The 13,387-nt window shown below is 40.0% G+C and overlaps 1 protein-coding gene and 1 long non-coding RNA gene across 15 annotated transcripts in view; one reads left to right on the top strand and one right to left on the bottom strand.

The window, feature by feature from the left end:
* Positions 1 to 10,431, bottom strand: part of LOC140193984 (protein GREB1-like) — a 458,873-nt gene extending 448,442 nt beyond the window's left edge. For 13 of the 14 annotated variants that reach the window (XM_072251242.1, XM_072251240.1, XM_072251239.1 and 10 more), the window contains exon 1: positions 10,018 to 10,122. The gene's annotated coding sequence lies outside the window, so the exon portion shown is untranslated. The other variant, XM_072251241.1, reaches the window with a different exon arrangement.
* Positions 1 to 11,737, top strand: part of LOC140193988 (uncharacterized) — a 56,405-nt gene extending 44,668 nt beyond the window's left edge. Inside the window, exon 3 of the long non-coding RNA XR_011885015.1 lies at positions 5,763 to 11,737. This is a non-coding gene — a long non-coding RNA (uncharacterized lncRNA). The remainder of the gene's footprint in view (positions 1 to 5,762) is intronic.
* Positions 11,738 to 13,387: the final 1,650 nt, after the last annotated feature.

The following is a 13,387-nucleotide window of genomic DNA, read 5'->3' as shown; positions in this document are numbered from 1 at the left end:
CTTGATAGCAAGTGGCAAGAGTGCAGAGATGTATTTTTAAATGTGCAAGTCTTTGATTCATGGTGCATATTAGGGATTAGCACTTGGGCTTTGGTGTTTGTGATATATAGGCAACATTGATACGAACTTAGGAGATATGATTAGTAAGTTTGCAGAAGACATTAAAACTTACAGAGTTGTGGATGCCACCAAAGGTTGTCTAAAGCTACAGCAGTATGTAAACAAGTTGGAAGATTGGGCAAAAAGATAATATCCAGTGCTTTCCCATTGCAAGTGCTGTTGGTTAAGTCTGATTGGCCTAACATAATGACAGAACGTTCTTACTGTGCAACACAAAATGCTGGAGGAACTCAATGAGTCAGGCAGCATCTACGAATGAAAAGGACAGTCAGTGTTTTCGTTCATCAAGACTGAAACATTGACTGGCCATTTCCTTACATAGATGTGATCCGACCTGCTGAATTCTTTCAGCATTTTTATGTTGCTCCAGATTCGCAGCATCTGCTGTCTCTTTTGTGTTCTTAGTGGCTGCACACAGTTACTCTATTTCACTTTGAGGGCCAACAAGTATCTGAGAAAGAAACCCATGAGGGGATGATCCATTTTCAAATTCAGCATGCCACCTTGTGTGGCCACTCTAGAGAAGCTAGCTTTGGGCCAAAGACAAGCATCTGATCTAAGAGCCAATGAGAGCTCTCAAGGGTGCTGGCATGACAGGAAGGTGGAGTGGCATATTCCCCAATTCCAATGGATCTCTCAGAGAACCAGGTAGACAAACTTGCTCTATGATTGAGATTGATCTTGCCCAGACCAGTGCCAAATCTAATGTCCACATTCTGCACAGATTTTGCTTCATGAAGGCTTCAAATATTCCCTCAATAACCAGCCCCACTATAGGAGAACAGAAATCTCCAATCCAATAGCTATGAATGGCTTCTCCTTCTTCCTATTCAAAGCTGAAAATGATCCAAAAGCCTACATACAGCAGAAATATTATCAGACCCGGGCACAAGGGAGTAAACAGGCTAAACAAACTCACAACATATTCACAGCTGCCATCTCACAAGTATCACCCTACTGTATCCTCCTCCTCAGTAAGCTGGTGTGCAGATATCCCATCCAATCGGCTGCCATACTTTTAACCTTCTGTAATCAGCCCACCTGGGCCTAATGTTTCTTTTGCCCCATACCCCTATAGAATCGCTTCAAATAAGCACAAGTTAATGGAGAAAAAAAAACAATAAATTGGGACTCAAAGATGCAACCCATGTCAACAAGACGAGAAATGGGAACATGCGAAGAGACAATATTCAGTACACATCAAATTTTGACAGCACTGCTATTTTTCCACACAGAATTAATTGCTAACATTATTTATGAGCACCTAAACAAAACAGTGCTTACTGATTCAATTTCCAGGCTATTTTATTTCACTATTTCAGGATCTGTGCTATATCCTCCGCATGGACCCACATTGGATTACAATAAAGACGTTTCAACATGCCGTCAAAAAGTGGAGCTCATGAATCCCAACACATCAACATACAGAATGGTTTTAGTAATGCTGCAAACAACTTTACCACAGCAGCCTTATTTCTGTTCACATGGAGAGACAGCTCAGTTCTTTGAGGTGTATTTATACAAGTTGCATCTCTATTTGACACAGACTCACCCATTTTGTTTGAAATAAAAGAAGTTTGGAAACAATAGTTTTCTTTTGCTATTAAATCTCTTCCTTCCATATGCAAGAAGCACACTGATAATACCGGGGTGAGCAAAAGTCCTTCCATTTGTTAATTAACGGGTGCACTGATGATTTTCTGGATATAATAAATATACAAAAAGCAAAATGATTGGCAACTTAATACAATATGTGAAAATTCACAGCACAGAAAAAAAAAATCTGGTGTAACTAAGGGAAAGCCTTCAGATACTTCTAACAATTGATGTCATCAAAACAAAATGTTGATTTTCAACAATGACACTAGCACTGAGTAAATTATTGAAAGTTTGTAAAGATAAGTACTGCCATCGGAATATTCCAGAGGAATTATGCTTTATGTCTTGCATTTAAGAGGAAGAAAATTAACTTTGATTCAAGATTTAAAATCCTAAGGATCTATCTATTTCCAAAAAAAGCAGAAGCTATGTTCAGCAGGCAATGGCAAAACTGAGTATTTCATTAATTTAACAGTAAAATTCATTTGTTTTCATTACATTTAATAGACATTACAAACAGTAGATTTTTTTCCTGGAATTTACAAAAGCAGAATTTATAGAGAACCTTTTTTTCATAATGAACCTAAATAAACTAATAGGTACCCTCGAAAGACTAATCCCAGAGATTTGATCATCTCTGCAAAAGGAGAAACAACCACAGTCCAAGTATACATAAACTTTTCCTCCAGCAAGTAAAACGTTTTACAAGAAACACACTAGATGCAGAGCCAGCTACTCACTGAACTGATGGAACGCTATGGCATCTTTCCAGGGCTATACTTTTGCATCCAAAGCTCAAGAATGGTGTTTTCAAGCCAGTTTACACAAAGGTTAGTAATCTAAAAATCTAGATGCATATCCAATTACATATTAAAAGACAGATATGGTCTACTAACCTGTCCTGCTTTATAATACCTTTTCACAAAAAAAATTCATGGCAAGATCCCAAAAATGTGAACTAGTTCCCACATTTCAAGATTCATTCTCAATAAAGACAACGATAACAATTAAATTCATGAAAAAATTAACTGTGCCAGCATTACCACCGGTCAATGATAGAGAAGGATGTTTAAAAACCCAAGACCACAAGCAAGACAAAAAATACATCATATACAAGGATCATGATGCTGAGATACCAGCAGCAATTACTGTTCCTTAAAGCCATGCGGAGTTACCATTGTTGCTGTTTCTACATATTTCCCCAAATGTACTAGAAAGATAAATGAACCAAGAGAAACATCCTCTATGCTAATATCACCAAGACTGAGGTCCTAATTATATTCAATGGCTTCACTTGGCAGGCAATGCCGTTCATGTCCTAACACGACATTTCTGAAACAGGTCTATTCCCAGCTCCATCACAACAAGACATTACCAGAGGCATTACGGGAAGAGACTCAAGGATGTCCTCAAAGTTCAAGTTCTAAGCAAGTTTATTTTCAAAGTACATATACAGTATATTACCATTTACATCCCTGAGATTCATTTTATTGCAGGCATTCACAGTAACTACAAAGAGAAACAACAGAATCCATGAAAGACCACATGCAACAGGATGGACAAGCAACCAGTGTACAAAAGACAACAATGTGCAAATACAAAAAGAAAATAATAATAAATAAGCAATAAATATTGAGAACATGAAATGAAGTGTCCTTGAAAGTTGTAGGAATGGTTCAGTGTTGGGGTGTTCAGTTCAAGTTATCCCCTCAGGTTCAAGAGCCTAATGGTTGAGGGGTAATAACTATTCCTGAACCTGGTGGTACAGGTTCAGAGGCTCCTGTACCTTCTTCCTGATGGCATCAGAAAGAAGAGAGCAGAGCCTAGGAGATGAAGGTCCTTGATGATGGATGCTACTTTCCTGTGACAGGTTTCCATGTAGACGTGGGAATGGCTTTACCCGTGATGGACTGGGCCATATCTACTACTTTTTGTTTGCTTTATCATTCAAGGACATTGGTGTTTCCATACAACCAGTCAACATACTACAAATAAACTCTTCTCAGGCTTCCAGCTGGGTACAGGTATCAATTATAACCAACATTTCAATGTCAAACTCTGCCATCTTCATCAGGGATGATGCCTGGGCATGTCTAGAACAGTGTATTTATATCCCCGTTTTCTGTCTCTCCTGATTGGGTGAGGACTAATCAAGCAGGTTTCTGCTGTCCCACCTTGTTTACAATCAGATTCCAGTTCCTATTTAGGAGACCTTCGGTTTTTGTTAAAATTCTTTTCCTCTAGTTTTATTTCAATGGCTTCCTTCACCATGCGGTCCCAAAAGCCATTGATGCAGTGCAGTAGTTTTGTGCCAAAGTCAACCCTATAGACATTGCGCCTGCAATGTTCTGCTACTGCCAATTTCTCCGGGTAACCCAAAATGATACACCTCCGATGCTCCTTGATGTGGGTTTCCAACATACTTCTAAATAAGAACTGGAATTCCACTGTAAGATGGGAGAGGGGAAACCTGATTGGATGAGGACTAACCAATCAGGAAGGATGAACTACAATGGGTATAAATACCACCGGACTAGACTTGCCCAGGCATCATCCCTGATGAAGATGGCAGAGGTTGTCTTCGAAACATCGGTAAAAATCAATACATGTACCCTGATGGAAGCCCAAGAACAGTTTATTCATCACAAACACCGGGAAAGCACTAGATCCTTTTTCAGTCAATATACTCTCCACAACACAAGTACAGAAGTTTGTCAAAGTTTTAGATGAGATGCTGAATCTATGCAAACTTCTAAGAAAGTAGAGGCACTGCTGTGCTTTCTTTGTAATAGCACTTACAGCTGAACCCAAGGCAGATCCTCTGAAATTATAACACCAAGGAATTTAAAGTTGCTGACCCTCTCTTCCTCTAATCCCCTGATGAAGACCGATTCATGGACCTCTGGTTTCTTTTTCCTCTAGTCAATCTGACCTGTTGGCTGCCTGACGTAATAAGCGTTTCCAATGCTTTCTGTTTTTGTTAATTTCAGATTTCCAGCATCTGCAGTTTGTTGGTTTTCAAGAACCAAGGCAAACTCCTACTTCTTGGTCTTGCTGACATTGAGTGAGAAGTTGTTATTGTGGCACCATTCAGCCAGACTGTCAATTTCCCTCCTATGTGCTGATTCGTCACTACTTTTGAATCAGCCAATGACAGTCAGCAAACTTAATATGGATTTGTAGCCTTACAGTCATTCAGAACATTAGTCCTCAGAGGTTTCCTGGAAAGTATGCAATGTCCACTCTCATTCCAAGGAATTGATGTTCCATAATCGTGATCTGCATTGGGAGAATATGGAAGCCCATCCTTGAAATTAGAAACAGCTAACCACTGACTTGTTCCAGCAGGCACTTGCTGCTCCACAAGAATGAATAGTCTGACATTAACCTCATCAGTCATCTTAGAACCAAGGCAGAAGACAACAGAAGAACGGTGACTATATAGCTAAAAGAGCCATTCTGTGCTTTTCTGAACAATCTGACTGAGAATATCAAATGTTCATTTGACCATCTAGTAATTGGTTATCACTATTCGTAATAGCTCCAACCTGCCTGACAACAAGACTATAAGCTTGTAATTTTCAGTGTAAATATGTTTCCTCCATTAAATAGACAAAATGGTTGATTTCTTACTTTCCAATGGGACATGATAATGTCACTGTAATAACTGAACCAGACATCCGTATTTTTTCTCCAAAAAGACACAGAACTGGAACATTTACGTTAGCAAGAACACACCTCTTTTTGAAACCAAAAATATTTTAATTTGGTTTTAATTCAAATGGCTTGACTGATGCACTTCCAAAGAATTTGAACTTCAATGATTTGTTTGCTTTTTTGCAGCAGTCAATCCATTGAAACAAGAGCAGTAACCATTGCACCCCATTCTTCACCTACCAATCACCAACTTAAAACCAGCAATTATTTTCCTTTTCCCCAGTTCTGACAAGTAGCCTTCCACTTGAAGCATCAAATTATTTCTCTTTCCACTGTTACTACCTGACCTAATAAGTGTTTCCAATGTTTTCTGTTTTTCATTTCAGAATTCCAGCATCTGCAGTTTGTTGATTTTCCAGAACCAAGGCAAACTTCTGCCCCTTCCGAACTCAGAGACATAAATGTTCAATACAGTTCTCCTCTGAAACCTCAGCTGAAAAATTAAATAATTCAGCAAAAACCAACAGATAAACATAGGACCTCCTGGTCTGCTTGGGTCAGTGCAATCCCAAAACCAAGCAAACTTTCGTTGAAGATTTTACAAAATGAAGGAATTTCAAACTGTGGCTCTGCTATCAAAATGGCACCAAACATTTCTAATGCTATTATAACAGTGAGGGTATTTAAGTAAGCAAAAAAAGCACTCTTCAAAAGATTATGATAAATGTTCACGTTAGTTAAGTGTACAAACAAATGTAACTCTCGCTTTGGCTAGTGGTTTAATATAGGGGATGATAGTCCCCCGCCCCCCCCACCAGCCCAGCCAAACTTAAGAAGTCTCGTTTGGGTGGATGCTGCACAATGTGTCCCCTGTTACAAATCAGTACCACAAAATAACATACAGTACACAATATGCAATTAAACAATTGAGCTTTATAATTCTTAATTTGACTATATAGTTAGTAAAAAAAAATTTAAAAAGGGCCCATTTTCATAAAACAGTCTAATGTGCAATGTTGGAACTCTCTGATAAGGCCGTTCGTCAACCATCGACCTCCTCCGATCGTCGCTGACCTTCGGACCCTCGCTCCAAGTCCACTCCATCCGGTGGACTACCAACTCTCTCCATTCACGTCTTCTCTCCTCATCTCTCCCCGGCAAAAGACCGCAAATACCCCGTTTCCAGACACACAAGAAAGAACAACATCCCGTTCATTAGCTAACATGCCCTGTTATCTCTAGTCATAACCCAAACATTGCTGCTACAGAGAGACCATTACCTTAGCAGTGGAACATTACAGAGAAGCTGTTACATTAGCAGTGAAACCTTACAGCGTGTTACACAAATAATTAATTATTAAAACAGCAAGATCTCAGCCTTGCTTTCTAATTATACTTTATACTTTATTGTCGCCAAACAATTGGTACTAGAACGTACAATCATCACAGCAATATTTGATTCTGCGCTTCCCACTCCCTGGATTACAAATATTAAATAATAAAAATATTAAAAATTGTTAAAATTAGTAAATATTAAAAATTTAAATTATAAATCATAAATAGAAAATAGAAAAATGGAAAGTAAGGTAGTGCAAAAAAAACTGAGAGGCAGGTCCGGATATTTGGAGGGTACGGCCCAGATCCGGGTCAGGATCCGTTCAGCAGTCTTATCACAGTTGGAAAGAAGCTGTTCCCAAATCTGGCTGTATGAGTCTTCAAGCTCCTGAGCCTTCTCCCAGAGGGAAGAGGGACGAAAATTATCCCTCTTGTAGTTAGTTTCCAATCAGCTAGTAACCAGAATTGCATTGTGTCCAATTTAGTCTTGGTAAATAAAAACAAGGCCCACTGTAAATCTGCTTTAATAGACAGAAACAGGTTTTGCTGTGATGTCCTTCAATGGTTAAAAAGCCATGAAAGTGCATCATTAAGATTCAAATTAATAATGAAGAATTGAATGAAGTCTCATCCAGCAAGTGGTATTCAGAGACCACATGCCAGACAGGAGTCAATATTTCCATAATATTAAAGAACAGCTTTTTCATTATACAGAGAAAATCCAAGTAGAAATCATCACTTTTACCATGGTATCCACTAAGCAGCATGCACCAATCCAGACATTCTTCACGGAGAAATAAATTAAGAACTCTTAATTCTGTATCAAAAACTTGCAAAATATATATATTTCTTTCAGAACAGGAATGTCTAAAAACAGATCTTTAAAATTTTCAAATGTTGTAATCATCTAAATGGTAAAAACAATTTCCAATGAGGATTTTAGAAATTTGGCAAATAGCAACAATTTTAAATTGATGGCATGGACAGAAATTGGCATTTTTTTTCTCATCTGTCAAGTGTTGCAGCTTAGAATGTCTTGCCCTGAGAAGCAACTGAAAAGATCACAGGATCTTTCAAAGGAACTCAAGAAATAGGAGCAGCAGTAGGCCATCTGGCCGGTCGAGCCTGCTCCACCATTCAATAAGATCATGGCTGATCTGGCCATGGACTCATCTCCACCTACCTGCCTTTTCCTCATAACCCTTAATTCCCCTATCAAAAATCTATCCAACCTTGTCTTAAACATATTTACTGAGGTAGCCTTCACTGCCTTATTGCCACAAATTCACCTCTCTCTGGAAAAAGCAGCTCCTCCTCATCTTCATCCTAAATCTACTCCCCTGAAAGGCAGATATATTTCTGAAGCAATATAAGATGCTTAAAAATGTAAGATTAATATTAGCTTTGATTTCTTTTGCAGCACAGGTACAGGGTGACCAGTACTGTTAATTTAATGAATGGTTCAAAACTCATATTTGACCTGTATTACTAATAATAGGTAGCCAATACATATTTAATTAATATAGGAAATAAATATGGTAATACAGTAGATACCAGGTAATTGGGGCACATTGGAGACCAGTACATTTTGACCCAATTAAGCTGCTTCCCCAATTAGTCAAGTTTCATGGAAATAGTTAAAGGTATAAAAAAGACAAACCACCATTTAACTGAGTAACGATTAATGTATTTAAATGAAATTAAATACATTAATCGTTACTCAGAACAAATTAGAACACTATCAATCCTTCTACAATACTATAAAACTATGCATTAGTTCCTAAAAGTTATCAATGGTGAAATGGTGGAATTCATCTGCTGTGTTCTTTTGATTGTAAATGAACAAAATCAGCACAGGTGCTTATTGCATCCTCCAAATCGTCATTTGCATTGTAACATTCAAGATGACTGTTGATACCTTCGTAAATTCTTAATTTACTGAAGTCGCTTCCGGCATCTCCAAGCCTAAATGCTTGAAACCGCGGTGAGCAAAACATTTCAGAATGGTCTTACTGCTTATTTCTTGCCAACTCTGTGACAAAATCACTGCTTTGTGAACACAGACACGCAGAGCTGACGCTATTTAAAAACTGTTCGCTTTAAGCACAGTGTTGTGTCCAACAGCCACTCAAGTGCACGCGTCTGACGCTAGGTCGAACGCTCGACGTCCCTTGCCCCAATGAAGCGGCACTGTCCCATATATACGATGGGAATCCCAGCTATTTTCACGATTTAGTTTTTGTTTGTTAAGAGTTGTCCCAAATAAATGGCTGCCCCGATGAACTAATAGCCCAATTAACAGGAATCCACTGCAACAATACACCGCTGCCCATTCAAATCGCTAAACTGAATTATTTATCTGCGAGCAAAATCAACAATGCAATGCGGTCGCAATGGTGGAGGGAAACAAATTATTTCCTACAATATCAACGATCGCATAAGTTTTACAGAGAAAATTAAATTGATACAATGATAGAGTTCATGCTCCTCGATATCGTATATTGTCATCGCGGATAATGGGCAAGTTTGCAACATCGATCCGGGAATAATATTGCAGGTTCTGCGATAACTTCAGTGAATTCGTATCGGGCGATGTGTTTTCGCTTCAGCCACTGTTGTGGTTGAACTTCCGAAAGTTGGCCAATGATCAGAAATATCCTATTTGTCAAATCACTGGAAATAATATCAATAATTACGGTAATATCTCAAAATGGTTACGGAAAATTTATTTAATATATCTTCCATAAAAACTACATCCATTGCCTTTCAAATGGATAATAATATTTTTTGAAAGGACTAATAACACTAAGCAATGGCAATCGGATGTATTTTAAGTACAAATCATGTGTGTGCGAAAATGAACTGTACTCTGAGCAATGTTACAAATATTGCTAACATATCTTCAAACAGAAAAAGTGCACTTTTTGTAATTCAAAAGACGCCAAGAATATTACGAAAAACAATCCAAAGGTTAAACCGTTCCTTGGCACGACGTTGACCACTGAAGGGTTTGAGGATGATGATGAGTGTGCGCGCGCGCGCGTTTAGATTTACCACAGACTCATATTAACATATCTCTTCCAAGCTGTAAATCAAGAGCACGGCAAGCTTTTAATTATGTTGTGCTTATATACGTTTTTGCACTTGGAATGACAGAAATACAAGCACTCTTTTAAACGAAAAATTCCAACCCCAAGTTTCCCCACAAACACATGCCAGCCCGTTCAAACAGATGTACTTTTTTTTATGTGTTCCAGCGTGTGGGTCAGAACTTTGCCTAAGACAGAAAAGCCCAAAAAATCTTACCGCCAGACAAAATGCAGCTGCTTATTATCGTGGTACAAATCTCCGGTCCAGTATGTGCAAGATTACTTGCTGTTTTGAAAAATAATGACAAAGCGAGCGATTAAACGCATACGTACGTCGACGAGCCCCACGCTGCAAAACTGCTGAAGAGCAGAAGCAAGTGGCTTGCGCACCAGGGAGTTCCTCTGAAGAGAACCAATGGGTAAAGACCTTATGATCGGAGACAAATGCTGCTTCCTTACACTTAGTTCTCTCGCCCTACAGCATTCAGTTAACGGACATTATTTGATTATCAATGCACAAAGCGATTGCATGTCCGCTGGTTTTAGAATATTCTTACTATTTTCTTACGATTAGGCTTCGCAGAGACTTTTTAACACCACCTCCGGCGCTCTGCAATGAACTTTAATTGCGTTTGCAGGAATTAATATTAGGAGCATGAGGGAGATGTCCCCTTTTATCAGATTCAAATAGTGGTCGAGGTAAATACGTGTGTCTTTAGTAGTGTTGCTCGTGCTCCACAGGGCGCTTGCGCCCTCTTCCTACAGCCCCGCACAATTGTTGCTATTATCAGAGTGGGTCGGACTGAAGAAAGAAATCAACTTTTAAATACAAAGCAACACACACACACACACACACACACAGAGACAATGCTGGAATAACTCGGCAGGTCAGGCAGCATCTATGAAAATGAATAAACAGTCCACCTCTCCGGCCGAGACCCTTCATCAGGACTGGGAAGGAAGCGCGAAGAAGCCAGAATGAAAAGGTGGGAGAGGGAAAGGAACACAAGCTGGAAGGTGATAGGTGGAGCCAGTAGGGTGGGAAAGATGAAGGGCTGGAGAAGAAGGAATCTGATAGGAGAAGAGAGTGGACGATAGGAGAAAGGGAAGAAGGAGGGGAACCGGGGGAGGTGATAAGCAGGTGAAGAGAAGTGGAAGTCGTAAAGTACTTTTCACAGTTATTTACGAATGTTTGAGGATCAGTCGTTGTTGTAAAAAAGTGCTGTAGTCAATTTAACTGCAGCAATGTCCCACAAACTTCTAGATTCTTTGGGTATAATCATCTTAAAAGGATTCCATGCTCTTATATAAAACTTCGCTGTATCTGTGTTTACTTGGGAAGCCAAACAGATTTTTGTTTAACGCCAAAAAAATTCCTTTAGCAACACACACAAAATGCTAGAGGAATTCAGCAGGTCAGGCTGCATCAATGGAAACGAATAATCAACGTTTAGGGCCGAGCTCCACTCCAGGATTGAGGATAAATATTCTTTAGGACCTGAATGGCAATACAGTGAAAATTACAAACCCAGATTTCTGGTGTAGGGCTTGAATCCATAACCTTCTGTAACAAAACACAAGAATGTTCTACACGGACCAAGGCTACATCAAAAACTGTACAATAAGATAACATTGGACAATTATACCGTCTAATTTCATAGCCATTGTTGGTTTGTGTAATTTTCATCACACCCAAGGGCCTCCTCTTCAAATCTTGCAACACTTGCAAATCAAAATATGACTTTCTTAGAGTGGGAGATGATCCCAAAAAGGAAGGTCATTCCATACTATCAGCACCTTGTCACCTCTTGCAAGACTGTTGCCTATAAAGTAACTTCATATTGCTGTGATTTACCCCTGAAACTGTTGGATTTCCAAAAGGCTTAGTTCTCCCTCTTCATAAAACATCTCAAAACAGTATCAAACAACAGGAATTCTGCAGATGCTGGAAATTCAAGCAACACACATAAAAGTTGCTGGTGAACGTGGCAGGCCAGGCAGCATCTCTAGGAAGAGGTACAGTCGACATTTCAGGCCGAGACCCTTCATCAGGACTAACTGAAGGAAGGGTGAGTAAGGGATTTGAAAGTTGGAGGGGGAGGGAGAGATCCAAAATGATAGGAGAAGACAGGAGGGGGAGGGATGGAGCCAAGAGCTGGACAGGTGATAGGCAAAAGGGATATGAGAGGATCATGGGACAGGAGGTCCGGGAAGAAAGACAAGGAGGGTGGGGGGGGGGGACCCAGAGGATGGGCAAGGAGTATATTCAGAGGGACAGAGGGAGAAAAAGGAGAGTGAGAGAAAGAATGTGTGTATAAAAATAAGTAACAGATGGTGTACGAGGGGGAGGTGGGGCATTAGCGGAAGTTAGAGAAGTGGATGTTCATGACATCAGGTTGGAGGCTACCCAGACGGAATATAAGGTGTTGTTCCTCCAGCCTGAGTGTGGCTTCATCTTTACAGTAGAGGAAGCCGTGGATAGACATGTCAGAATGGGAATGGGATGTGGAATTAAAATATGTGGCCACTGGGAGATCCTGCTGTCTCTGGTGGACAGAGCGTAGGTGTTCAGCAAAGCGGTCTCCCAGTTTGCGTCGGGTCTCACCAATATATAAAAGGCCACATCGGGTGCACCGGAAGCAGTATATCACCCCAGCCAACTCACAGGTGAAGTGTTGCCTCACCTGGAAGGACTGTTTGGGGCCCTGAATGGTGGTAAGGGAGGAAGTGTAAGGGCATGTGTAGCACTTGTTCTGCTTACACAGATAAGTGCCAGGAGGGAGATCAGTGGGGAGGGATGGGGGGGACGAATGGACAAGGGAGTCGCGTAGGGAGCGATCCCTGCGGAATGCGGGGGGGGGGGGAGGGAAAGATGTGCTTAGTGGTGGGATCCCGTTGGAGGTGGCAGAAGTTACGGAGAATAATATGTTGGACCCGTTCACCTACCACCCCACCAGCCTCCGGGTCCAACATATTATTCTCCTGTATCCCTTTTGCCTGTCCAGCTCTTGGCTCCATTCCTCCCCCTCCTGTCTTCTCCTATCATTTTGGATCTCCCCCTCCCCCTCCAACTTTCAAATCCCTTACTCACTCTTCCTTCAGTTAGTCCTGACGAAGGGTCTTGGCCTGAAACATCGACTGCACCTCTTCCTAGAGATGCTGCCTGGCCTGCTGCGTTCACCAGCAACTTTTATGTGTGTTGCTCAAAACAGTATCAGTCAGTTGTCAACCATTGAAGAAAACAAAACTAAACCGCAAATTGATAAATGTGAAATAAAAGCAGAAAAAATTGTTCTTAATCTCCTGGTACAAAGGCATTACCGTTCACATGACCTACCTTGTATTAAAGCAATCAGAAAAAAAATATATAGTATTACTACTTCTTTTGGGAAACTTTTAGTTATTGCTTGCATGATTTATGGGTTTTTTTCCTCTTACGCATCGAGTGTTGGTTGTTTTTTTTTAACTGGGTTCTTTTGGGTTCCTTGCTTTGTGGCAAATCTCAATGTTGTATAATATATCCATTCTTTGATAATAAATGAATTGAAATTAGAAGAGCATATTAGTTAACACCTTTGATTATTTTG

The sequence above is a fragment of the Mobula birostris genome, chromosome 2 (assembly GCF_030028105.1).
Source record: "Mobula birostris isolate sMobBir1 chromosome 2, sMobBir1.hap1, whole genome shotgun sequence".
Taxonomy (NCBI): Eukaryota; Metazoa; Chordata; class Chondrichthyes; order Myliobatiformes; family Myliobatidae; genus Mobula; species Mobula birostris.
This window is presented reverse-complemented; position numbering and strand designations above follow the sequence as displayed.